At 45.4% G+C, this 23,626-nt stretch overlaps 1 protein-coding gene across 1 annotated transcript in view; it reads right to left on the reverse strand.

Moving 5' to 3' along the window:
• Nucleotides 1-23,626, reverse strand: part of LOC126419876 (high affinity copper uptake protein 1-like) — a 467,132-nt gene that overhangs the window by 322,213 nt on the left and 121,293 nt on the right. Inside the window, exon 2 of the mRNA XM_050087126.1 lies at nucleotides 20,381-20,429. The gene's annotated coding sequence lies outside the window, so the exon portion shown is untranslated. The remainder of the gene's footprint in view (nucleotides 1-20,380; nucleotides 20,430-23,626) is intronic.

The following is a 23,626-nucleotide window of genomic DNA, read 5'->3' on the forward strand; positions in this document are numbered from 1 at the left end:
ACACTGATCGCGCCTAGAGCCACTCGACCACTGCGGCCGGCCTCCTCTAGCATTCCCTTTCCTCAGCAGTAGCTGTCGATAACAGTATTATTTTCCGAATTTTGGACAGGTCAGTATTGTCTCAGTTGCTTTTCTGAAAACTTTCATATAATTTTATACACAGTACTCGTATATTATATTTTAAGCTGAAATTTATGATAAGAATTACTTCACAAAAATTTTTAGTCTTGATGTTAAAATCGATAAGTACTAGCTCTGAATGTACAGTTAAAATTATTTTTTCTTAGAAACATCTGAAATTAAGAAATATTTGTACACTTAAAATTTCTGTTATTAATCACGCAATCCTGCCTTGTTTACTATGTTTATTTCTGGATTCATTTATGAAATAATAATCGAAATTAACAGTGTAACCCAAACTAGTAGAAATTAATTTGTTAAGAAAAATTGTTAGCCCTTTGGAATATTGTTATTTCCGCAGAGTGTGGAAGTGGTAAGCATGCCTCTGATGTGATGGGACGTATTTTTGTGCGAATAATGTAATTTCGACCTTGTTAATGTGAAAAATCAAGAGACTGTATGATACACTAAAATGTGAGAAAATATATTTACGTAAAAAAATTCTGCAACAAAAGTTTTCAAATTTATTTAATTCAATCCAACGTGAGGACCTAAGAGGTGACACTTTCAGCTTCAAGAATCAAACCCCTAGACAAGAAGAACTGGAGCCAACTCGACGTGACAAGCTAAGTAAACTAGAAAGTTTATTTTAATTTTCGCTCCTCTCTAATTTTTCATAAACGACTGCTTACTGTGGACAACAGTAGGAAGGAGGGGGTAAATTACACCCTGCAAGGTCGTATTGCTGCCAAGAATCATGTGACCATATTGGCTGATCGGGTCCATTCCACGGTACAACGTTTGCGCCCCAATGGCGATGCTGTGCTCCAGGAAGTCAGGACCCATGTTCACACAGCTCACATCGTACAGTACTTCCTTTATGAGCACGAATGTGAATTGCGCATCAGAGAAGATGCGCAATTCCATGCCAGAGAAGGCCACTACCTTCACTAGATCTTGTATTGTATTATATGTTAACCGAGGACATAGAAACGACGGAGAAGCTCCGTAGCCGCAGCAGCTGCAGTGGTCCACAACCCCACGACGACTACCACAGTCCACTTCACCCCTCCGTCGCCCCACACCGAACCCAGGGTTATTGTGCGGTTCGGCCCCCGGTGGATCCCACCCCCCCACCCCCCACCCGCAGGGAACGTCTCACACAAGACGAGTGTAACCCCTATGTTTGCGTGGTAGAGTAATGGTGGTGTACGCGTACGTAGAGAACTTTTTTGCGCAGCAATCGCCGACTTAGTGTAGCTGAGGCGGAATAAGGGGAACCAGCCTGCATTCGCCGAGGCAGATGGAAAACCGCCTAAAAACCATCCACAGACTGGTCGGCTCACAGGACCTCGACACAAGTCCGCCGGGCGGATTCGTGCCGGGGACCAGGCGCTCCTTCTCACTCCGGAAAGCCGTGCGTTAGACTTCTCGCCTAACCGGGCGGGCTTCTCTAGATCATAATACTCCAGAATCAGATTTTCAGTCTGTAGCGGAGTGTTCGCAGGAGAGCTTCTGTGAAGTTTGGAAGGTAGGAGACGAGATACGGGCAGAAGTAAAGCTTTGAGGACGGGGCGAGAGTCGTGCTGGGTAGCTCAGACGGTAAAGCAGTTGCCCGCGTAAGACAAAGGTCCCGAGTTCGAGTATCGATCCGGCACACAGTTCTGATCTGCCAGGAAGTTTTAGATATTAATACCGTTGAGTCTTTGTGCTGTACTTTGGAGAGAAGGGTGCGTGAAATCACTCCGCCTCCATCATCGTTACCTGAATTTGGCAGTATTTTAGAGGACTAATGTTATAAAAATTACTCGAAACCCATACAGCACCTCTATTTGTCCATTCAGAGACCATTGGAATCTGTTTTTAATGTCAATGATATTCCTGCACAGTATTACGCATAGTAGTACGTTGTATTTTCGTGTCCTCATATTTTTTGTCTTCCCCCTGTACATCACTTACATATGTCATATTGAAACACTGCTGCATGTACGTTATCTGCGCAGTCAGGAAACTTCAGAGAAATCATACGAAACTTTTCGCATTCGCAAAACTGTTGTCGGCTCAGCGAAAAAATATGAGGCATTGCTTTACGGTAGACTCTCGTAAAACGAGCTAAGACTCTCGTAAAACGGGCTACGCGGCGAAAATAACTTCCATAAAGGAACTCACAGTGGCTGTGAACCATACTATTCAAAAACCAGTGATTGAAGATGGGTGGTTCTGGAGATATCGCCAACTTCATCGACAAACACTGGTAAAAAAGTAGGCAGCTAAGAAGGGAGAAATACGAGGCCTATCATAAGGTAAGGAGCCGAAAGGTCGGAGGTCGGCCTGGGTGCAGTGCAGCCCCTACCTCAACCCTCGCCCTGGCACGGAGCCACCGCCTTGGTGCTTCCCCCGGCCGTCAATACTGGCGCAGCAGCTGAGGTCGCCGCATTTCTGGAGGCTACGTCTCGCGACCCCCGCTCACCTCGGCCGCACTCTCATTGCGTGGCGCGGTGAATGGCTCACGCAGCTGCGTGGCGCGCGCCCGTGCATCACGCACGCCTCGCGCGTGTCGCGGCATTGTCGCCCGCGCTACGCCTACGCTGAATATCCGCACGCACTCCGGGACCTCCCTCTTTTTTTTTTTGCTTTCGCCCCTCTGATATACCGTTCCCTGCGCGCCGGTTTTTATATTACTGGGTGTGCACGCTCTCGTAATGAAACGCTCAGGGTTTGTGCGAGCTACGCGGGGGCCTGTCGTAGCACACACGTCTGCACGGCCGCTGACGCTCTCCGAATTTCACCGTTATGCTCCAGATTCTGCATCTGTATGAATATTCTGCAATTAAATGAGAAGTGCGTAACACAGAGTGTAAACCTGCTACTCTTCCCCGATGTTCCACACACTCGTGAAGAGGCCTTAGCGGCGGTTTCGTCCAGAAAGATGGAGGAACAGACAGAGGTTCAGGACACACTCTTGCTCTTGGGATGGGAAGCTACTCCTAAAGGCGAAGAAGCAGCAGCAATGATAACGGCATGAAGATGCTGAAAGCAATGGAAACCACTGCGTTAAAGACACATAATATGTATCCACAACGTACTACTATGCGTAATACTGTCCTGTAACTGAAAAAGTGTAACTCTTCAGGCTTTCCCGGCGAGATCTTGACATGTGGAATAATCGAGTCTATTGCCGGATGTTTGTGTCGCTCTGGCACAATATTTCGGCCACGTAACTCGTTGCCTTCTTCAGGTGCTACCTGAGACTGCCGGGCGCGGACGTCCGAGGAAGCACCGGGGAAGAGACATTACAAGCAGCGCCAGGCGGGTGCGGACGGCAAAGAGAGCACCCAGCGCCCTCTGGGCATAAATACTGGACAAGATCCTCCAATACGGCAGTCTCAGGTAGCACCTGAAGAAGGCAACGAGTTATGTGGCCGAAATATTGTGCCAGAGCGACACAAACATCCGGCAGTAGACCCGATTATTCCACATGTCAACTGAAAAAGTGTCTCGATGATCCATTGGCAAATGATTCTGGACTAATCCCCCATTCGGATGTCTGGAAAGGGACTGCCAAGGGCGAGGTGACCATGAGACAAAGACTGACTAACCAACGAAAGGATAACATTCTACCATTCGGGACGAGCACTGTCAGACATTTGAACGTGGTAGGGAAGCTATAAAATCTGAAAATGCAAATGCTAAGGGTTAATCTATATGTAGTTAGATCACTGAACTCAAGTGGAAAGAAGACAGGGATTACCGGTCAGATGTGTATCGAGTAATGTCAGCAGCAGAAAATGGTAGAACGGCAGTAGGATTCATTATAAATAGCAAGGTAGAGCAGAGAGTGAGTTACTGTAAACAGTTCAGTGATAGCGCTGCTCTCATCAGAATCGACAGCAAACCAACACCGACATCGCAAGCCGAAGACGAAGAGACAGAGTAAGTATATGAGGATATTAAACCGGTCATTCAGTACTTAAAGGGAGAGCTAAATCTAATAGTCAGGGGAACTGGAATGGGGTTGTAAGGGAAGGAGTAGAAGAAAGGGCTACAGTAGGATATGGGCTTGGTGCTATGAATGAGAAGTGAAACACTAACTGAGTTCTGCAGTAAAATTCAGCCGTAATAGCGAACACTCTATTCAAGAATCACAAGAGGAGGAGGTATACTTCGAAAAGATACAGGGAGATTTCAGTTAAATTACATCATGATAAGCAGAGATTCCGAAATCAGATACCAGATTGTCAAGTGTAATCAAGAGCAGATATAGGCTCAGATCACAATTTAGTAGTCACGAAGAGTAGGCTGAAGGTTAAGACTAGTCAGCAAGAATCAATGTGCAAAGAAGTGGGATGAGGAAGCACTAAGAAGTGAAGAGATATGCTTGAAGTTCTAGGCTATAGATGCTGCGATACTGAATAGCTCAGTAGGCAGTTCAGTTGAAGAGAAATGGCCAAATCTAAAAAGGGCAATCACAGAAGTTGGAAAGAAACACACAGGTAGAAAGAAGGTAACTCCTATGAAACCACAGGTAACACGAGAAATACTTCAGCTAATGTGTGAAAGATCGAAGTACAAAAATGATTCAGGGAAATTCAGGAATACAGATATGCAAGTCACTTAGGAATAAAATAAATCGGAAGTGCAGGGAAGCTATGGCAAAAGCGATCACGAAAAATGAGAAGAAATAAAAAAAGAAATGATTGTCTGAAGGAGTGACCCCGTATTCAGAAAAGTCAAAACAATCTTTGGTGAATTAAATGCGAGGGTAGTAACATTGAGAGTGCGACGGGAACTCCACTGTTAAATGGAGAGAAGAGGGCGGATATGTGGAAAGAGTTCATTGAAGGCCTCTTGTCTGTTGAACTGATCATTGGGGGAAGTGGCAACAAAACGATTATTAATTTTGGTGTGCAGAATGTTTGAGTCTGGCCGTATACCACCTAACTTTCGAAATAACATCATCCAGTCATTTCCGAAGTCTGCAAGAGCCGACAAGTGCGAGAATCATTGCACGATCAGTTTAACAGCTCGTGCATCCAAGTTACTAACAAGAATAATATACAGAAGAACAGAAGAGAAAACTGAGGATGTGTTACATGACGATTAGTTTGGCTTGAGAAAAGGTAAAGACACCAGAGAGTCAGTTCTGACGTTACGGTTGCTAATGGAAGAAAGTCTAAAGAAAAATCGAGACACGTTCATAGGATTTGTCGACCTGGAAAAATCGTTCGACAATGTCAAATTGTGCAAGATGTTCAAAATTATAAGAAAAATAGGGGTAAGCTATAGGGAAAGAAGGGTAATATACAATATGTACAACAGCCAAGAGGGAACAATAAGAGTGGAAGACCAAGAATGAAGTGCTCGGATTAAAAAGGTTATAAGACAGGAATGGAAGCTTTCGCCCCTACTATTCAATCCATACATCGAAGAAGCAACGACGCAAATAAAGTAATAGTTCAAGAGTGGAATTACAATTCAAGGTGAAATGATAGCAATGATAAGGATCACTGATGATATTGCTATTCTTAGTGAAAGTGAAGAAGAATTAAAGGATCTGCTGAGTAGAATGAACAGTAATGAGTACAGAATATGGATTGAGAGTAGCTCGAAGAAAGACGTAAGTAATGAGAAGTAGCACAAACGAGAACTGCGAGGAACGTAACATCAAATGGTTCAGATGGCTCTAAGCACTATGGGACTTAACATCTGGGGTCATCAGACCCCTAGAACTTAGAACTACTTAAACCCAACTAACCTAAGGACATCACATACATCCATTACCGAGGCAGGATTCGAACCTGCGACCATCGCAGCATCGCGGTTCCGGAATGAAGTGCCTAGAACCGCTCGGCCACAAAGGCCGGCACTTAACATCAAAACCGATGGTCACGAAGTAGATGAATTTAAGCATCAAGATAATCCATGACGGACAGAGCAAGGAGGACATCAAGAGCAGACTAGCACTGGCAAAAATGGCATTCCTGGTGAAGAGAAGTCTTTCAGTATCAAACATTGGCCTTAACTTGAGGAAGAAATTTCTGAGAATGTACGTTTGAAGCACACCATTGTATGATAGTGAAACATGAATTGTATGGAAAACGGGACGAACGTTGAAAAGCCGGCCGCGGTGGTCTAGCGGTTCTAGGCGCGCATTCCGGTACCGCGCGACTGCTACGGTCGCAGGTTCGAATCCTGCCTCGGGCATGGATGTGTGTGATGTCCTTAGGTTAGTTAGATTTAAGTAGTCCTAAGTTCTAGGGGACTGATGACCACAGTAGTTAAGTCCCATAGTGCTCAGAGCCATTTGAACCATTTGAACGTTGAAAATTAGGTAAGGGATGAGGAGGTTCTCTGCAGAATCGGAGAGGAACGTAATACATGGTAAATACTGACAAAAAGAAGGGACAGGGCGATAGGACATCTGTTAAGACACCAGGGAACAACTTTCATGATTCTAGGGGGTATTGTAGAGGTTAAAAACTTTAGAGGAAGACAGAGATAGGAATATATCCGGCAAATAACTGAGGGCGTCGGTTCCAAATGCTACTCTCAGGAGAGGAATTCGTGACGGACTGCATCAAACCAGTCATAACCGTACGTAACATGGCGGAGGGTGCTACGTACCACCATAAGTCATTTCGTATCCTGTTCCACTCGCATACAGACCGAGGGAAAAACGACTGTCTTAAAACCTCCGCATGAATCGTAATTTCTCTTATAGTATGTTAGTGACCCTTACGCGAAACTTCCACTGGCGGCAGTAGGCTCGACCTTCAGTCGGCCTCAAATGGTCGTTTCCTAAATTCCGGCAATAGTGCATCGAGATAAGAACTGGACAAGCTGAACAAGTCAATAACGCGCTGGTATGTCTGGCCCTTACGAAAGTAATTATTCGGATGTCATCCTGAGAGACATCGTTACAAAGTCTGTCCAGCTGGCGTGTTAGATCACCAAAATTCCCAATATCTCCCCATGTTCTCAAGTGGGGAGATACTCGGCGACCTAGCTGGACAACGAAGGGTTTGGCATGCACGAAGACAAGCAGTAGAAACTCACGCCTTGTACGGATGGGCATTCTCTTGCTGAGCCGGCCGCGGTGGCCGTGCGGTTCTGGCGCTGCAGTCCGGAATCGCGGGACTGCTACGGTCGCAGGTTCGAATCCTGCCTCGGGCATGGGTGTGTGTGATGTCCTTAGGTTAGTTAGGTTTAAGTAGTTCTAAGTTCTAGGGGACTTATGACCTAAGATGTTGAGTCCCATAGTGCTCAGAGCCATTTTGAGCAGAAAACCCAAACCCAATTCTCTTGCTGAAATGCCGTAAGGGGCACTAAAATGGAGCGTAGAATATCGTCGACGAACTATTGTGCTGTAAGGGTGGCGTGGGTGACAACCAAAGATGTGCTGCTATGAAAAGAAATGGCAGTGGAGGCTATCACTCCTGACTGTCAGGTTGGTATGCCACTGCTGTCCAGGGGCGTCTTGAGACACGTCTCGGCCTGGTATCTCATTTACTGAAGTACAATAGTCTGCAATGATGAGTCCCGCTTGGAACAGAGCCTCGATGAAAATCGAAAGCGTGTCTGGAGATGCTCCAGACAGCGATGGGGTACCAACCCGATTGTCACCCGTTATACAGCCCGACAACCAGTAGTGATGGTCCGGGGTGCCATTTTATTTCGTAGCAGGACCCCTTTGTTTGTCATCCGCGGTATCCTTACAGAACAGCGATACGTGAACGATACTCTATGCCCCGTTTTGTTTCCCTTCATGGTAAGCCACGCTGGGCTTACATTTCAGAAATATAATGCCCGACCGCACACGGCGAGAGTTTATGCAGCTTGTCTTCATGCTCGCCAAACCCTACTACGTTGGCCAGCAAGGTTGCTGGATCTGTAACGAGCTCTGAATTTTGGGGCATTATGGGCAACGCTCTCTGTACTGCCTGCCATCGGGTTCCCCTAAATGGCAGGCAGCACCTCATAACAGCCACGCTATGAGGGAAACAAACCAACAGCCAAACAGGCGAAGACATCAGGTAAACACGCCGAAGATTATAGTCGATTAATAGGAACCTTTCCCTGCAGAGGTCGCCGCGACATATCCCGCCACGGATTCCTACGCCGGGTTTCTATTGCCTTCAGCTCACTATATAGGCCCGGCCGGTCGAAGGCAGACCAGTCTTCGTCCGCTGCTAATGGCAACCGCTATAGCAGAGTCTCCGAAGCCGCCGCACTGCACCGCCGATCGAAGTACCAGCCGACCGAGAGGAACCAAATCTCCGGCTAGATCGACGGACGTCTACATCTATTGTACAGTCAGCTATTGTATTGTAGAAGAAGTTACGTTCAATAAACTGTTGGAGAATACAACACTCTCCACACACTTCGGGATTTTGACGATGTAACGCGCCAACTGGACAGAATTTGGCACTGTATCCCTCATGTTTATACAAGCAGGGGAAAGCAGAAAGGTGTAAGGACTATATAGTGGGTCTATAAAAGGACGATGTTCTTGAGGACAATATTGTAGAAATGGAAGAGAATGTAGATGAAGATGATATAGGAGATATGATACTGCGTGATGAGTTTGACAGAGCACTGAAAGACCTAAGTCGAAACAAGGCCGCGAGAGTAGACAACGTTCCATTAGAACTACTGACAGCCTTGGGAGAGCCAGTCCTAACGAAACTCTACCATCTAGTGAGCAAGATGTATGAGACAGGCGAAATACCCCCAGACTTCAAGAAGAATATAATAATTCCAATCCCAAAGATGTGAAAATTACCGAACTATGAGTTTAATAAACCACGGCTGTAAAATACTAACACGAATTCCTTACAGACGAATGGAAAAACTGGTAGAAGCCGACCTCTGGCAAGATCAGTTTGGATTCCGTAGAAATATTGGAACACGTGAGGCAATACTGACCTTACGACTTATCTTAGAAAATAGATTAAAGAAAGGCAAACCTACGTTTCTAGCATTTGTAGACTTAGAGAATGCTTTTGACATATTGACTGGAATACTCCCTTTCAAATTCTGAAGTTGGCAGAGGTAAAATAGAGGGAGCGAAAGGCTATTTACAATTTGTACAGAAACCAGATGGCAGTTATAAGAGTCGAGGGGCATGAATGGGAAGCAGTGGTTGGGAAGGAAGTGAGACAGGGTTGTAGCCTCTCCCCGATGTTATTCAATCTGTATATTGAGCAAGCAGTGAAGGAAACAACAGAAAAATTCTCAGTAGGAATTAAAATCCATGGAGAAGAAATAAAAATTTTGAGGTTCGCCGATGACATTGTAATTTTGTCAGAGTCAGCAAAGGATCAGGAAGAGCAGTTGGACGGAATGGACAGTGTCTTGAAAGAAGGGTATAAGATGAACATCAACAAAAGCAAAACTATCATAATGGAATATAGTCGAGTTAAATCGGGTGATGCAGCGGTAATTAGATTAGGAAATGAGACGCTTAAAGTAGTAAATGAGTTTCGCTATTTGGAGAGCAAAATAACTGATGATGGTCGAAGTAGAGAGGATATAAAATGTAGACTGGCAATGGCAAGGAAAGCGTTTCTGAAGAAGAGGAATTTGTTAACATCGGGTATAGATTTAAGTGTCAGGAAGTCGTTTCTGAAAGTATTTGTATGGAGTGTAGCCATGTATGGAAGTGAAACATAACGATAAATAGTTTAGACAAGAAGAGAATAGAAGCTTTCGAAGTGTGGTGCTAAACAAGAATGTTGAAGATTAGATGGGTAAATCACATAGCTAATGAGGAGGTATTGAATAGAATTGGAGAGAAGAGAAATTTGTGGCACAACTTGACTAGAAGAAGGGATCGGTTGGTAGGGCATATTCTGAGGCATCAAGGGATTACCAATTTAGTAATGGAGAGGAGCGTGGAGGGTAAAATCGTAGAGGGAGACCAAGAGATGAATACACTAAGATTCAGAAGGATGAGTAGGTACTGAGAGATGAAGAAGCTTGCACAGGATAGAGTAGTATGGAAAGCTGCATCAAACCAATCTCAGGACTGAAAACCACAACAACATTGTTGGATATTTACTTTACCTCAAATCTGACTTCCGGTGAACGATCGAGGGACAACATTTTCATCGTCGTGGCGAATCACGACATTTCAAGCAAGCTTTCCTTCGTTCGTCATGAAGATTTACTTCAGCTAGTGATCATTTATTCCACAATCATCTCTGAGTTTTCAGAACATATCATATTCTGTAATTTTATGTTTTACTTCGACTCTGCAGTTCGTCCGCATATGATTGAAAAACGCTACTAAAAGATGTGGATAGCACTATAGGTCCTTTCATCGTGGCTATCAGGATAATAAAAATTCAAGAGTGTAATGGACACAGTCAGTTTATTTACACTGAGGCTACAAAAAATGGTTCAAAAGACTCTGAGCACTATGGGACTTAACATCTGAGGACATCACACACATCCACGCCCGAGGCAGGATTCGAACCGTAGCAGCAGCGCTGGTTCCGCATTGAAGCGCCTAGAACCGCTCGGTCAAAGCGGCCGGCCTGTAGCTGCGATACACCTATTGTCTGTACTGCAGCAGAACTACGCTAGCACAAAGCCCAGAACATGTATCTCTTCTGTCAATGCGTCATTCACTTTGCACAATGGTCTTACCGTGGGACGACGTGTGTAATTTAATTTTTTAAGTCACCCCGCAAATTTTTTCCTGAATCTACGCTCGTTCAGGGGAAATCCAGGATGGTTCATTCTGTGTAAGGGGCTGGAGTCGAGATACGTGACGTGCAGTCCTCACATCCTAAAAATTGCGAATAGGTAGCGGGGTTCGCCGAGGCAGAAGCTAGCGTCTCCCGTGTAATTGAATCGGGCGGGTGGCGGAAGAGGCGCGGCCGGAGGGACACGGCGCGACATTTAATTACGGGAGTGCAGATAATCCGGGAAGCCGGCCCTTCCGGGCATTCGTCATGCTCCTCCGGGTGCAGGGGTATCGCGCCGTGCCGGAGGAAGTGAGGTCGCTGTTGGTTTTAATCTCTGCTGATCCTGTTAGCAGCAGGCAGGGGAGGCGTGCGGAGGAGGCAGCTCCGCCGATCATCCGCACAGGGGAGCAGCGGAGAGCGGGCGCGCCGCGGTAACGCCGCTCGTTTACATCTGCCTGGTCTTCGGCATACCACCCGGCAAAAAATGAACACATGGTTATTCACAAGTACTTCCGGGGTTTCAGAAGACGACTGCGCGAAAATTGCAAGACGTACGGAGAAATGACACGCAGCAGTAGATAGAACATCCCTCCAAGTTTCGGTTCGTAATACGCGTCGCGGCGTATTTGCAAGCGCACCACTAGGGTGTGGGCGTGTCAAACAGCGCAGCGCGTAGTGTAAAGCAGTCGCACTTCGTTTCTGGCGGTGGCGCCGCTGTGGCTATCGCAGCTATGGTGTCCCCCTCTGGTAGGAAAGGGGAAAGGTTGCCTGTTCACGTGCATTCAAGGGCGCTATGAGCTCCGCAGTCGGTCCAATGACCTTCTCCTTCACCTCACTCATCTCCTCTCCGAACAACTTAATTCCCGTCGCTCCGCTATCTTCCCCTCCCTTGACCTTGAACGAGCCTATGACCGCGTTTGGCATTCCGGTCTCCTCTTCAAGCTCCAAACCTTCGCCCTTCCTATTAACTACGTCCGTCTGATCGGCTCCTTTCTTTCTCAACTTCCTTCCTACGTCACCATCCATAACACGGATTCGTACACCTTTTTTCCCTCCGCCAGTGTGCTCCAAGGTTTCGTCCTCTCCCCTCTTCTGTACCTTACGTATACGGCGGACATGGCGCCGCTTTCACCCCCCATCCAATACGCCGATGACACCGCCTTCCTTGAATCGCCCCCACCCTGCAGCGCTCCCAACACCTTCTCCAATCCCATCTTGACCGATTCACCACTTGGTGCAACCAGTGGTTGCTCAAGGTCAATCCTTCCAAAACCCAGGCGATCATTGTAGGCAAAACCACCCCTTCCTTCCGCCTCCTCGATTTCTATACCACCGTCTATGGCCGTCCTGTCCACCTCACCCTCACCCTTAAGTACCTTGGCGTCACCCTCGACCGTCGCCTTTCCTGGACCCCCCACCTCCAGACAATCCAAGCCAAGGCACGTTCCCGGCCCTGTCTCCTCAAGCTCCTTTCTAGCCGTACATGCGGTCTGGACCCCTCCACCATCCTCCACACCTATAAATCCCCGCCCTATCCTCTGTTACGTCCATCCAGCCTGGATCTCCGCCCCCCCCCCTACCTTTTACAAATCCCTTCAAATCCTTGAACGCCATGCTCTCCGCCTCGCCTATCGTATCCATCTCCCGTCCCCCATGCGGATCCTGTACGATCTTATTCCGTTCCCCCACCTTCCCCTCTTCCGCGAACGGATATGGATCCTATACACCTCCCGTAAACTAGATCCCCCTCACCCGCTTGTCTCTCACATCCTCTCCCACCCCCGTCCACTGCCGCGCCTGTATTTCCACATCCCACCTGCTCTCCATCTCGCCACCCTCCTTACCCTCTCCCGAGGTGGCTTCCGCCAGCTCCCCCTCCCTGATGATGCCCTCCTCCCCACCATTTACCCATCCTACCAATTTTGATCCTCCACTCCCACTTCCTGTGTTTTTTCCTTAGGCACCCTCTCTCCCTACTCTCCCCCTTCCCTCCCTCCTCCCTTTCTCCCCACTCCTCCCCCCGACTTCCCCTAACCCCTTACCTTCATTCCTCCCCCCATCCCCTCTGCCATTGGCATCTTTGTTCTCCCCTTTCCCCCACCCCCCACCCCCTTCTTCCCCTCTCGGCAGGTCCCCGGACTTGCACACGTTACGTGGACATTCGCACGCCAGAGATCATCGACAGCAGTTTCTCGTGTGTGTGCCATCGTGTTTGTGTTTAGTGTTCTTGGCCGGCCGAAGTGGCCGTGCGGTTAAAGGCGCTGCAGTCTGGAACCGCAAGACCGCTACGGTCGCAGGTTCGAATCCTGCCTCGGGCATGGATGTTTGTGGTGTCCTTAGGTTAGTTAGGTTTAACTAGTTCTAAGTTCTAGGGGACTAATGACCTCAGCAGTTGAGTCCCATAGTGCTCAGAGCCATTTGAACCATTTTTTTTAGTGTTCTTCGCCGTCACGCTCCTTCATTCACCTGTGCCGTCGAAGTCATCAGTGTTTGTGCGCGGTGCCGACAGTTTTTCGTGTGTTTTTCGTCGAGTGTGAATGGCTTCGTGTAATTTGTTTCTGTGTCTACTGTTTTTTGCCCACCACTTTGTTCAATATCTTATGTGTCTTCTTTGTATTTTTATTTGTCAAACTTGTGGCTGAAGAGCGGCGTAGTATGCTGCTGCCAGCTCACCTTATGTAAAGGTGTTAAATAACAATAAAGGAAAAAAAAACTCCGCAGTCGGTCAGTCTGAGTTAATCGGAGGCAGTTGGTCAGCCAGGGCAGTCTGTCAGTCTGGGCGAGTCTGGTCAGTTGGTCAGCCAAGTTAGTCTGGGTCTGTCTCTCGTCCGCATTGGTGAGGCGGTTAGTGTCTGTCGGTCGTCCGGAGTGCTAGTATGTGTTAGGCCGCCAGTCTGCTCGAGTTTGCTCAGGCAATGGGCATTGGCGAATGGATCGATCGGCTGGTCGGTCGCGCACTGGGACACAAGATGGCTTGTCCGCCTGGAGCGCCGGCGCGTGTGAGGTCGCCACGTGAGTCCAGTGGCCGCGCCGTATAGTGAGGCAACAGGAGTCAACCCACGACATCGGTCTGGCCGGTGCAGGCTGCGACGCCGTGAGACGGGAGATCGGAGCGCCTTTCTGCGTCCGTTGAAGCAGCTGCCAGCGGACGGTTCGGGAGAGCGCTTTCCGTGTGCTGCGCCAGGTCTTTGCCAAAAATCGCAGTTATTAGAAGTTAAGTGATTAGTGATATGTTGTTTCAGTTGTTAAATTCTACTTGTGTTCTTGGTCAGTCTCTCGTCCCCAGCTTGCTCGTTTGTTTCTCGTTCGCATTTGTTAGGCAGTTAGCGTCTGTCTGTCTGTCGCACGTTAAAAGCTGCCTCTGTCATATTTGTCGGATTCGGTGTTAACGAATTTATAGAATTAAGGTACAGGCTGAATTCCTGAAATATGTTTTTATCTTGCCTATCATCTTACGAGGCGGTATATGTGTAATGTAAAGCATGTTGTACACTTTATGTGAGTTTGAATTTCATGGGTTTTATTTAAATAATTTTTATAAAGTTGCCACCCTTCCACCGTAAAAACAAATTGCACTTTGGTGGCAAATAATTACTTAGTGTGTGTGTTTGTACCATTTCCATCCCTCTTACGGGATGCATAGTTAATGTGTTTGTGTGAGTTATTAAAATTTTTAGTTTAAAGCAATCTGGTGTGTTACAGATTTACACCAGTGTAGTTTTTTAGTGGTCGTTGTGAGCGGTCGTGACTACGGCCGTGTTGAAAGGGGGCGGAAGCTTCTCAGCCCGAAGGCTCCGACTGTAAAAAAAAAAAAAAAAGTTATTCTGCCTCTGATTGTAATTTTAAATCTGTTTTTGAAAAGGCTTTTAGGAATAAAATTCACATTTGTTAAAGGTTATTTTATTTTCCATCAGTTACTTCCTGGCAACTACTGTGTGATTAAATGTGTTAATGTTCTTGGTGAATCGCTAGTAAATAAAGTAAATTCTTTAAGAAAAGATTTTGTAAGTCTAAATCCACTGTTCAGTGTCGTTACATGACTAAAAATGAGTGCAAAAACAAATCCCCATGCTACCTGACATATAATATTGTAAAATAAAATCAATCTTTATGCTACTAATTAATCTCTGCTCCGACAACTGCAGTGCTGTAAAAACAATACGGGTCGACACATTTCTTTTCAATCTTATGAGCACGTCCTCTGTCCTGATTTCTATTTCTCACCTTTGCTGAAAGTGTGTGGTTAAGTGTGAATGTATTAACTGAAGTAGCAGACGCACCAGAGAAGTCGTGGGTTTCCTAATCTTCTACCAACTTAAACGGTGTCGGCGGAAGGCACAGAGCAGGAACAGGAGGGCTTGGCCAAAGATGAGTAAAGCAAACACGTTTCTCGTGCAGAGGTTCGACATGGGCGTCCCACACCACCTCGGGCGGTTCGGATAGGGCTCCGCGCGAAGGTTACAGAGAGGTGTTAGGAAGACAGGTAGGCGACCAGACGTTCCTTCACAACGTCTGCGTCGAACGAAGGACAAAAAGGTATTTGAATGTGTTAATAATTTTAATCTCAACAATTGCTTCTCCTAGCTGTTTTGAATTAACATTTGGGTTCCGGTTATAATTTTTTTCAGTTAATCAGTGGCGTAATAACATGATTTCCGTTAGTCGTGACCACGCGGTCCCTTGATTCAAATCGTTCCCCAAGCCTTAACAATTTCGGCTTGCCATATTATTTTATTTGTGGTGGACTTTTAAATTATCGAGCGTACATTTGGCAAAGAATGAATCGATTTCATTGGAAGCGGTTCACGCAAAGTCATGCAGCCACCCAAAATTCTGCTCGATGCCAACCACGAGGTATATACAACACTTCTTGCAAAAATGCTATCAACATCTTGTTCGGCATGTGGATTTAGTGCACGTGAGTGTTTGTCTTTCGAAACTGAGCAGTGAGCACGTGCTCTCCAGATCTCCCCCACCCCACAGGACTCGCCAGATTAAGGCGAACGTCAGGCCATAGGTTCGTTTATATAAATGTACCAAGAATGTTTTGTCTATCTATTAAATAGAAAAGACAAATGTTATCATGCGGCCGGCCGCGCTACGGTCTAGAACCGCGCGACCGCTATGGTCGCAGGTTCGAATCCTGCCTTGGGCATGGATGTGTGTGGTGTCCTTAGGTTAGTTAGGTTTAAGTAGTTCTAAGTCTAGGGGACTGATGACTTCAGATGTTACGTCCCATACTGCTTAGAGCCATTTGAACCTATCCGCTGCTATGAGTATGAATCCTGAATCCTTCCTTGTCACGCTGACAAAGTTTTATAAATTTATTTGTAAAAGTATAGACAGTGGAAATTAAAATGTCCTGTGGTTCCTCTCCTGCTCCAAGTCGGCCCGTTTGACGTCCTACCCCTCTTAAAGCACCTGCGCTGCAATGGCTTGTGTACAATTACATTCCTGAAATGGACTGGTCTGAGCAGAGTCGCGACATGAACCCAATGGAACAGCTTTCTGATGAGTTTGAACGTCAACTTTGCTCCAGACCCAGTTGTCAAACAATATTACTTTTGGTTTCGGCTCTTGAGGAAGGATAGGCTGTGATTCCTCCACTGACGCCCAGTTGAAGGTGTCACTAGCAGAGTCAAAAACCGTCATAAGGCGAAGGGTGGACTCCTGCTCCAAGTCGGCCCGTTTGACGTCCTACCCCTCTTAAAGCACCTGCGCTGCAATGGCTTGTGTACAATTACATTCCTGAAATGGACTGGTCTGAGCAGAGTCGCGACATGAACCCAATGGAACAGCTTTCTGATGAGTTTGAACGTCAACTTTGCTCCAGACCCAGTTGTCAAACAATATTACTTTTGGTTTCGGCTCTTGAGGAAGGATAGGCTGTGATTCTTCCACTGACGCCCAGTTGAAGGTGTCACTAGCAGAGTCAAAAACCGTCATAAAGCGAAGGGTGGACGCACCCCATATTAAGGACCACTAATAAGTATCTGGATACGTGTGATCAGATGGTATATTACAGACACAGAAGCCAAAGAATTATTTCCCACTGAAAAACATTACCCTTGAGGGTTCAAATGGTTCAAATGGCTCTGAGCACCTTTGGACTTAACTTCTGAGGTCATCAGTCCCCTAGAACTTAGAACTACTTAAACCTAACTAACCTAAGGACATCACACACATCCATGCCCGAGGCATGGTCGCGCGGTTCCATACTGTAGCGCCTAGAACCGCTCGGCCAACCCTTGAGGGATGATCCTTGTAGTATACGTCAGCACATGCTAAATGCTGGGGGATTTATCATGACAATCAGTGAACCCGGGAGCAACGCCTTTCCCTAGTGTGAGTCTCCGCTATTGGGCGCAGCGTATTTGCTGGCAGGGTGCCAGTGAGTGGATTGCTCATCTCTCCCGAGTGTCGCAGCTGTGCAGATCCGAAATTGGTGTCGTTGCGCGACCTACTCTCGCAGAAGACGCCCAGGCAGCGCCAGTAGCAACAGCAGCAGTCACGACTCTTACTGCTGCGTCCTCTGGGGAAGGAGGCCGGTGTTGCAGAGTCAACGCCCTCCACATAGAAAGAAATGGGATTCAAAGTGAATCTCGAACGGACTTCGGACCGAACCCTACACAACGAAAACTTTTCAAGGAGGCAAAAGCTCATGACACGTGTGTCGCGAATGAAACAGTATTTTAGAAAGTTTTTGTCCTGTGAATATTGCGGATAAAGTGGCACCGCTGTGGAAGACAATGGCACATTCTGTAGACTTGTTACTGGTCAAAGCTTGCTGCATCTTTTACACTTTAGCGCCATGCATCTTTCATCTTGTGTTTGACTAGGCACTGCAGAAATACGTACTGAGTTCCTTTCCATAATTTATCAATATTGTTGCTTCAAGATCATTATCAATTACCTCTTCTTTTCTTCACTTTACCATATATAGCAAACGCCTGTTTTGGCTTCACCTTTTTTTTCCTTCGGTCTTGGAAGGTGTCTCTGTCCTTTACGTCTGTAATAGCTTAAGACATCTTCCTTCGCTCTTTCGGTTGGTAATATCTTCCCATTTCTGCGATGGCTGGTCGAAAAACATATGTCAGTACCTCACGGTTACTTACTCTGCGCAAGAGTGAGTGTCCCATACGTCAGAATCGGTGGCACCGTAATTTTATAAAAACGCAACACGATCTTAAACGACGCGTGTCCAAATAAGAACAGATTGAAAACGAGTGCGATCTAGAAATGTCAGTTCCAAAATCCAGAGTGGTAGCTTTCCATGTTAAATCTCCTATCTGACGAGACAATTATCCGCGACATTGCTTCAATGGATGTCACACTTAGGAACTGACGAACTTACGATGAGGGCGTAGATATAAAAATAAAGGGACAACGCTTCGAACATACGTGGGACCATCAGAAGAACGCTGAGTAATGCTGCTTCACCCAGTATACCTCATTACCTGCCTTATACAGTTGGTGTTTTAGACATTATATTGTTGGATATTTACTTTCCCTCAAATCTGCCGGTGAACGATCGAGGGACAACATTTTCGTCGTCGAGGTGAACCACGACATTTCAAGTAAGCCTTCCTTCGTTCGTCATGACGATTTCAGTTCGTGATCATTTATTCCGCATTTATCTCTGGGATATCAGAACATATCTTATTCTATAATTTTATGTTTTACTTCGACTCTGTAGTTCGTCCGCGTGTGATTGAGAAACGCTACTAAAACATGCGTGGATAACTCTATAGCCCCTTTCATTGTGTACAGGTGTACAATCAGGATAATGAAAAACCAGTCAAACAACATGTTACCGTCCGTAGTAAAGCCATACTTACCCCGTCTAGAACGAGTGGTTTTTCTTTGAATGGATGAACAAAACTCATAAAGTGAAACTTCTCCAACAGATTTAAAACTGTGTGCCACCAGAGTTTTCATGACTTTCACGATCCACGCCAACGATTTAATTTAAATTTCAATCTACCGGGACCTACTATCTCTTACCGTGAAGATTGCACAGGCTCAGTACCTCGTAAACTAAACTTTGGGAGAAACAATACACAGAAGAATAGCATAGACGAATTCTAGCAGTTGTTACAAGAATAAAACTGTAACATTATGGTCGATTTATTACAGCTAAATATGCAGTTTTCCGCTGAAATTATAACTTCTCGTGAAGCGATCGCTCAAGGACTCAAACGAAATTTCATGAGTCGCCATGTCACTTATAAGTGACAATTGAATAGGGTCGAAAACAAAATGTTTATCGTAACAATAAACTGTAGCACTCATTGAGGCAGGTAAAATAACATGAGCAATTTTTAATAATTAATTACATTTTACTGTTGAAATACACGAATAATATCTCAATATAGCATTTGGAAATCATTAAATGAAACAACAAGTTTACTGTTACCAGTCATCGTTTTATTTATCTCCACAACGCGTTTCAAAGGTTTAAACCTCTATCATCGGGTGGTTTTACGTTAGTTAGTATGGCATTTGTGTGTGTCTTGTGTTACGATTTTTTGGAGGAATTTGTGGCACTGTCTAGTGGAGAAACAAGACACTATTTCAGAACATGGTTTTGGGTTTCTTCTGACAAAAAATCAAGCTGATACTAATGGTAAACATAAAATAAGTAAATAGAGTACCTCCAGTGGTCACAGGTTCCTTTCGCTGTCGTAACACATGACATGTATACTGTCATATTTGTAAACAAATATGGCGTCTGGAATCTGCTGGGTGCAAGGTTCGTGTAGCAGAAGAGAAGACATTATCGCAAAGTAAAAAGAATACACATCGTAACACCATTATTACAGAATAATTTTTAAAGGATTTGGAGGTACTTGTTTTGAGGAGTCGAATACATGTTTGTGTACTTCAGGTGGCATATAAATCCGATTTTCACAAGTTAGAACAGTTAGAACAGCAGGGGCACTCTCGTGGCTATTCCGCGCACCCTGACTGCAAAACCGTACGTCAACCTCGAGGTTCGATTGCTTGTTGTACCATTCATGAACAGCATTCCATGAAATGTTTTCCAACAGGACAACGCTCGCCCGCATGCCGCTGTTGCAACCCAACATGTTCTACAGAGTGTCGACACGTTTTCTTGGCCCGCTCGATCACAAGATATGTCTCCAGTTGAGCAACAGGGGGCGTCGTCCGACGACAGCCCCACCATTAACCGCATTAACCGTCCCAGTATTAGCCGACCAAGTGCAACAGGCACGGAATCTCCATCCCACAAACTGACATCCCGCACCTGTACGACACAGAGTATGCATGGTTGCATGCTTGCATTCAACATTCTGGCGGTTACAACGGTTATTAATGTACCACCGTTTCACATCTGCAATGTCTTATCTCGCGCTTAGATTAACGTGTGATCCTGCAACGTTAATCACTTAGACACGTTACCTAGTCACATCTATTCCAGAAATTTCATTACTGAGCATTAATTATTTTTTGGTGTTGCGATTTTTTTCCGTCATCGTGTGACCATAATCACACGTAGGATCTACACAGTTAGGCTATGTCGATGCATGGCACAGACGAGTACTTACTGCTTACTGCTATCCTGTGAGCTCAAGTTGTTTCCGTAACGTTATTTACCTGTAAGAAGAGAAACAATCCAATGAACATAATACTCTTCAAATCAAGGGAATGACTACGAGAACATCCAAATAAAATGAAACATTTATACACTCAAACAATACTTAAGCCAAAAGTATTGACTATATCCGATCATCCCGTCTGTGCGTCTCGTTACATTTGTGGAAAGATTGAAAATACCATTGGAAAATATTTCTTCTCATGTTAAAAATTGCTAAATAATACTTACGAATTAAAGCAGTTGGTCCCATTTCACTCATGAAATTCCGTTCCTAGATCGCACCATGCGATTCGCCTCTACAAGAAACTGAGCTGAGCGACTGAAAATGTGCCCGACTGCATTATAAAAATACATTTACATTTTTTTCCTTGTATAAATTTTTAGCGTATTACAATTTCAACCGTGTATGTTTCCTAAGGTACTACTGCAGCAGAGTCGCTGACAGCCACCACGACTATTTAAAAGCAACAATCATCATCATCATCATGGTTACGAAGACCACTCTGGCAGGATAATAATTCGTTTAAATAGCGTTACTTTATTTATGCTGCTATTGTGTGTCTTGTTGCGTTCGCCATCACAGTCCTCAATTCAACCAGTTTCTATAGCAGCAGCACACCGTCTTCAGGCCACAAGTGGCCCGTCGGGACCATCCGACCGCCGTGTCATCTTCAGCTGAGGAAGCGGATAGGAGGGGCGTGTGGTCAGCACATCGCTCTCCCGGTCGTTATGATGGTTTTCTTTGACGGGAGTCGCTACTATTCGGTCGAGTAGCTCCTCGATTGGTATCATGAGCCTGAGTGCTCCCCCGAAAAATGGCGACAGCGCATAGCGGCCCGGATGGTCGCCCATCCCCAAGTCCCGGCCACGCCCGACAGCGCTTAAATTCGGTGATCTGACGGAAACAGGTGTATCCACTGTGGTAAGGCCGCTGCCAACTACTTGCTATGACAAGTACTAATTGCCTCTTCCTGTTTTAAAGCAGTCTGAAAATAAAGAAAGTTTTCATCATATGCGACTCACGTAATTGCTGAACATCAAATAAAACTGGCATTCTAGTATTCCGAGCGTGGAATGTTAGTCCCTTAATTGGGTGGGTAGGTCAGAGAATGTAAAAAGGGGAACTGAAAGTTAAATTAGTGAAACACCGTGACGGGAAGGATTCCTGGTCGGGACAGTACAGGGTTATCAACACAAAGGTAAATAGGGGTAATGCAGAAGTAGGCATAATAATGAATACGAAGATAGGAACATTGGATGGGTAGGTTGTATACCTAATGTCGGGTTATGACCCGGTTTGGGGAGAAAGCAATTTATGGCACAACCTGAGTAAAAGAAGGGATCAATTTGTGGTGTCACCGCCAGACACCACACTTGCTAGGTGGTAGCCTTTAAATCGGCCGCGGTCCGCTAGTATACGTCGGACACGCGTGTCGCCACTGTCAGTGATAGCAGACCGAGTGCCACCACACGGCAGGTCTAGAGAGACGTCCTGGCACTCGCCCCAGTTGTACAGCCGACGTTCATAGCAATGGTTCACTGACAAATACGCTCTCATTTGCCGAGACGATAGTTAGCATAGCCTTCAGCTACATTTGCTACGACCTAGCAAGGCGCCGTATTCAATTGATAATTAATATTGTGAAGCATGTATCATCAAGAGCGATGTTCTACAAATGTGGATTAAAGTTAAGTATTACAGCAACTGTGTCCATTTTCTAAGTTCTCATTTCCTTTTAACTGTTCCAGACCTCACGCTAATCTGCGTGAGCTTAACGCGTGCCTTTCGGCTTCCTCTCGTTATGACTTGGCTGTCTTGCTAAGTCACAACACAATTGATAGACCACATCGTGACGTATGAAGTTATCGTCAGTTTGGTAAGGGGAGACGGGTAAAAATTGTAGAGGAAGAGCAAGGCTTGGATACAAGAAGTAGGTTGCAGTGGTTATTCAGATATGAAGAGGTTTGTGCATAAGACTAGCATGATGGGAAGCTGCATCAAACCAACTTTCAGATTGAAGGCCACAACAAGTACTGCGTGTAAATATGCATAGCGACACTTGACTCTATGATTACAAGATTGCAGAACTATCACCGGAAGCAGATACATCCATTAAAAATAAAAGTTAATTGTAGGTAAGGCAGATGCCAGATGAACTGTAAGATTTAGTGGAACAGTCCTCAGCTATAGTAGTCTATACACGAATCAGACAGCCAAAAAATCCCTCGTTCGACTAGTACTTGAATAATAATAGTCAATCCGGAACCAGTACCAGGTAGCACTGATAGAGGAAATACAGAAAACATAAAGAAAAGCGGCGTGTTTAGTTATAGGTTCGACTCAATCGGTAGTTTGAAGAAGGAAACGAATCTAAAATCTCCTTTTCTAGGGAAATACAAAAACTTTCCCCTGTTCTTTCCCCCTTTGGAGATTCGAGTCCTCCCTCGGACATGGGTGTGTGAGTCGTCCTTAGCGTGTTAGTTTAAGTTAGATTAAGTAGTGTGTAAGCTTAGGGACCGATGACCTCAGCAGTTTGGTCCCATAAGACCTTACCACAAATTTCCAATTTTTTCCCTGTTCTTATTTTTAATTTTGCCTTTACCCAACAGTTATATCAGATTTTTTATGTTAACCCTCTATCTCAGTACCCTGGAAAGATGATTTGGATCTGTTTCCTACTTCAAATTGATAACGAATTAGGTGTTTAAACTTTTCATTATAACGTCAAAAGTAGTTCCATTTCCACAAAACCATTCACAATACTACATGTAAAGGAAATGTCTACATTTCTGATATGTTTTCAAATGGTTCAAATGGCTCTGAGTACTATGAACTCAGAACTACTTAAACTAACTAACCTAAGGACATCACACACATCCATGCCCGAGGCAGGATTCGAACCTGCTACCGTAGCAGTCGCACGGTTCCGGACTGAAGCGCCTAGAACCACTCGACCACCGCGGCCGGCTTCACATGTTTTGAAAGCATTATCTATGAAATTTACCTTGAAAATCATTACTGTCCTTCAGTTTCACCGTCATCTACAGTAGATGTTGTTCGTTACATCAACACAACCTCAAAAACTGGTCTGTTATCAAACGGAATATATGTAAGTATCTGGTGTACAGTCTCGATCTTCTTGTCTTATATTTGAATGTTTCCACAGTACACCTTTTTGTTGGAATGTTGAGCAGG

The sequence above is a fragment of the Schistocerca serialis genome, chromosome 9 (assembly GCF_023864345.2).
Source record: "Schistocerca serialis cubense isolate TAMUIC-IGC-003099 chromosome 9, iqSchSeri2.2, whole genome shotgun sequence".
In the NCBI taxonomy this organism is placed as follows: domain Eukaryota; kingdom Metazoa; phylum Arthropoda; class Insecta; order Orthoptera; family Acrididae; genus Schistocerca; species Schistocerca serialis.